The 4,853-nt window shown below is 40.7% G+C and overlaps 1 protein-coding gene across 2 annotated transcripts in view; it reads right to left on the bottom strand.

The window, feature by feature from the left end:
- The window catches only part of znf438 (zinc finger protein 438), a 66,666-nt gene that overhangs the window by 16,621 nt on the left and 45,192 nt on the right, over window positions 1–4,853 (bottom strand). For both annotated transcript variants that reach the window (XM_014018819.1, XM_014018822.1), the window contains exon 2: window positions 2,107–2,197. The gene's annotated coding sequence lies outside the window, so the exon portion shown is untranslated. The remainder of the gene's footprint in view (window positions 1–2,106; window positions 2,198–4,853) is intronic.

Below are 4,853 nucleotides of genomic sequence, written 5' to 3'. Positions count from 1 at the left end.
TGAGGACTCCGTTGGGTAATGCTCTAAAAAAGCGACAAAATGTCAACATACTTGCTCTGACGTGATTCCCAATCGATACTGTCTTGCGTTTTACTAACTTTGTATTCCAACACGGTACTTAAAAGTAGTTCAACCTCACGGTCTGTCCACACAAACGAACCTCCAGGCRCCATGATCAAAACAGGAAGMTGTGGTCGTTTTGGAGGATTTTGATTGGCTAACATACGTTTCATCTTTGCACTGCATTGCCCCCTATGGGTTGGGCGTGTTTTTTACAACGCTCAGTGGTGAAATTCAGCGGGTTCATGTGGACGAAGATTTTCCTCTAACCAATCCTGTGTGGACGGTGATATTTTTTGGCGGACAYATTCGTTTTTTAAAGACCCGGCTACGTGTGTACAAGGCTTCAGAGTAACAGCTATGTAAAGGTTTTCCTTGTTAAATAACATTTGACTACAGTTTTATAGTAAACAGACCCTAAATTGGTCATGTGACTAAGATATAAGGATGTCCATGGACTCCAGGGGATTAATCGTCAAATTAATCGTTATCGCCTAAATACCACAATTAATCGTGATTAATTTTTTTTTTGGCAATATTGCCCAACCCTAATTGAAACATACACRAGGTTTTACAAAAGAGTCATTTGTGACCTTTGACCTTGAAATCAACAGGAATCATCTTTGACCTATGATTGGTCCAGCTGTGCAGTTTGACATTTCTAAATTACAGAGTGAACTAACAGTTCAGACAAAAGTACCATCGGACAGGCATATGGACGGCACCATATTGTGACATGTTCCGTCTTAGGATGGGAGCAGAAAAGATGGGCAATCAACAGYAGCAGCCCAGTGAGAKAACTAAAATCTTTAATAATACACAATTAAAAGACATCCATAAAACATCCATGTCATAAWATACATAGGGCCATTTTGGTCATGACATGGTTAATTTTGCCATTCCAAGCCCTTGCTTAAGCCTTTAATCTCATGTTAGGTCAGAAACAAACATTGATGGAGAGACAAGAGAGCAGAGAGTAGGTAAGATTACTATATATTTAAGACTCAGGAGGAGAGGGAAAATGTGATTGCTGGATAGATGAGCTATTTTTATAATGAGGTCAGTGTGCGTTGTGAGACTTGACTCTCCTGGGAAATACACACACAGCGGAACAGAAACAAAACGTTTCTCCTGCTGAGAAGAGCTGCCTCCGTCCACAGGCAGAGGACAGAGACATACTACGTGTTGAGGACTTTCAGGATTTCATTTATAATATTATTATGACCCCCGCATGCAAAGCATAACCAGGAGTCAAATTGTTTTCGTACGTTTTTTTTTCCAGTAATTTTTGGTCAACCGTAGCACAAAAACGGCTGCACCGGTCAACATGAAATTTGGCAGGACTGTAGAGAGTCTGACCTACACTGCGCCAGCCAAYRGTTTTACGATAGACCCCATACAGTATTTGAGGAGGGGGCTCCTCTCAAATAGGGGGTGTCTGGACATGCAAAAATGCTTATAACTCAAACTGTTCAACAAAGAAGCTTCAGATTAATTTTGTTGTTTAGTGCTGATGAAGTTCTATCCATCAGGCCCACCAATCAGTGCCCCGCCCCACCCCCGGACCCCCAATTTTTCTGCRAAAAGGGCTATCTGGACATACAAAAATGGTTAYTGCTCAAAAACTATTAAATATAGGAGCTTCAGATTTTTGTTGGTTATTCAGCTCTGATGAGGGGCTATCCATCAGGTCAACCAATGCAATAGAGACATTTCTACTTTTACAGTATGTTTTTATTTTGTGGATTTTACACAGTATCARCTGTGCATTTTATAGTTTTTAAACATGTAACACACTCATTAAGAACACCATGCTACACAGTCTGTATGCGTAACTGCCACTTGCAACTTTTATTTTAACCATTATGTTCTTTTTTGTTATTTCCTGTTTTAGAAAGTAAATGTGCCTCTCTTGCAGCAGTTTGTTGGTTCATCTAACTGTAATCTCTAATYTAACAATACACTGACTGACAAGTTTTGCTGTGTCATAAAATCCCCCTTCAAAGACTTCTCTTTAAACAAACGTTACTTAAGCAAAATGTTTACCTGTCGATTTATTCCTTCCACCTCAGGTGATCTCTCACTCCTTTTTTAGGATGGTGCCCTGGTCGTGGTCCTGTCCCCCCGCACACCCTCCCTGTTAAAACAGAAAAGCAAGGAATTTACTTATTAGCTAGCAAAGTGTGAAATGTTTTTTATAATTCTTATACATTTTTTTACTTTAACAAGAACGCTGCCATTTAGCTCGTCCTACGTAAAACCAATGTTATGTTCATCTATAAAGATTTTCATTTATTTTGTTTTTCCATTTTCAACATTTTAAAGACATATCAACAAACTTATAAGAAAAAAAAATCCAACAAATCTATCCAATATCTGCTGCTTGTTCTGGCWTCCAGCTATGGGGACAGTAGGGTTGGGCATCGAATCTCAATTGGATCGGGACTAATGTTTCAATTCTCCTGGAATCATTTGTACTTTTACATTTTGATACCTTGTTTCAATACCCAATCTGCCTGGAAGAAGAAGCCGCCCAACACTAACAAAGGAAAAAACTCAGGTGAGCMGCCGAACACCAATCTGARTTGGTGTTCAGACTCAAATTGTCAAATTAGGTTAAATAATCTGCCAGTGCAGTAAGTAATTAATAAGTAAGTAATTTGCACTTGGGTAAGACTGGAAATGAGGAAATCATTTCTAGGCTAACAAGATTAATAATCAAATACATTCTGCTCTTGCTTAGTACATCGTCTCAAAACAAGATCAAAAATACTCTTTGGCTGGATATAAGTGTACGATTTGGTTAGATGGACAAGTTTTGCAGAGTACCTCTGTGTGAAAAGTAAATTAATACCATCTGTTCATCTAGAAAGAACTCYGGTTAGCTACGTGATTTAAACCATKTACAATTTTTTGACCCTGCCTCTATTAAAAATTGAAATTGGGAATCAATGGCAACTGGAATCGTTCAAACTCAAACGATGCCAACCCTAGTGGACGACAACCCAGACATGTCTTCACAGCCACCTTTTCCAGAGGTTTTCCACCAAGGCGTTCCCAGGTCAGCCAAGAGACAGTCTCTCCAGCGTGTCCTGGGTCTTCCTCGAGTTCTCCTCTGAGTGGGACATCCCTGAAGCRCCTCCCTAGAGAGGAGTCCAGGAGGCATCCTTACCAGATGCCAGAACCACCTCAGCTGGGTCCTCGGCTCTTCTCTGAGCCTCTGCCGGATAACTGAATTAAACATTCAACTATCCTGCAGAACTTTAACCGTTTGTACCCATGATCTTGTTCTTTCTATCACTACCCAGAGTTTGTGACCACAGGTGAGGGTAGRACCGTAGAGCAATCAGTAAACAGAGGGTTTTGCCTTGAAGCTCAGCTCCCTCTTCACCAGACCCAAATAYTGCTGAAGCTGAATCGATCTGTCAGTCTCGCTCCACATTCATCCCTTATTTTGTGACTAAAGCCCTGACATATGGTACTTAAACTGCTCCATTTAAGGCAGCACCTTCACAACCCAAAAATGTTTTTTTTCTTGATGGTAAATTAACAAGACAGACTTTTAAGCTGCTACTTATCCAAGAATAATAATAACAATAAGCATCTTCAGTTATTTCTGAGCCGTAGGAAGTGATAACTATTGTAGTGGCATAATGGCAACAAGGTATTAAAAAATAAAGTCATATTATAATGTTGAAAGATAAAAAGCTTTATTTATAAAAGCACTAAAAGTTATTCCAGTTGCTGAGCTCTTCTAAGACCTGTGGTTTTTCATGGCATAAAGAACATCACGGTGCAATGACCCTCAGTGTACAGCAGGCAGCAGCGATGTGGTTTACACACTAGCACGGCTCYRCGTGGCCTGTTTTACAAGCGCGCACACACACACAGAAACACACAGATGCACTGAACTAACTCTCTCTTGCAGCCTCTTGCTCGCTCTAAATACCTGTCACTTTGGCCCTCCATTAATCTGAGCGAGCGCTCGTTTAGCCAACAGTGTCTCAGCAGTTGGAGACGCAGGCTGCCCACTCAGTCACATCCAGCCGTATTAAATAAATAAGGAGCGCTCGTCTGTGTAAATTATTCATTTAACACACCTTATCCTCTTCCAACAACCTTGTTAGAGAACCTCAGGAGCTGAGAGGAGGGGACCAGAGAGGAGGGGAAGCAGAGGCGAAGAGGCAGACACCGCAGCTCATGTGCAACTCAGCAGAACCTGTGGTGCATCCCTAAGCTCTCTTGGCGTTCAGTGTAGGGGGGCTAATTCACCCTGACACCTCCTTTGTTTCAGGCAGAAAAGAGCCGCATACACACACCTCACAAGTACACACYGACATGCACAAACCTGGAGAGGAATAAAAAGCACAAGAAGGATGTTTTTAGTGCATATTCATAGAATAGGCATTCTAGTTGACTGGATAAATTATTAAGAAACAGGAGTCCAGTTCACGCATTGCTGAAATGTTTCAGGGGTGGGTACTTTTCTGTGTTCCCAAAACTCTAYGCAGAAAACACAGGAAGGTATTTGCTCCAAACAAATTGATATCCAGTAAAATGATTATATTCAACAGACAGATGTTCTTCTAAGGATGAATATTTTAGGCAAAAGAACTCTTCAAATTCATCTTTAGTTCTGTAAATCTGTGTTTTGCAGATTGTACTGAACTTCCTATGGTCATAAAGAAAAAAAAATAAGTAGGTCCTCTGAATGGGTTCTTCTTTAGTGAAACGTTTCATCTCTCCTCCAAGAGACTTCTTCAGTCTGATGAGTTTCAGGTGAACTCAGCCTT

This window comes from Austrofundulus limnaeus, unplaced genomic scaffold, assembly GCF_001266775.1.
Source record: "Austrofundulus limnaeus strain Quisiro unplaced genomic scaffold, Austrofundulus_limnaeus-1.0 Scaffold203, whole genome shotgun sequence".
Taxonomy (NCBI): Eukaryota; Metazoa; Chordata; class Actinopteri; order Cyprinodontiformes; family Rivulidae; genus Austrofundulus; species Austrofundulus limnaeus.
The sequence above is the reverse complement of the archived record's forward strand: the minus strand, read 5'-3'. Positions and strand labels throughout refer to the sequence as shown.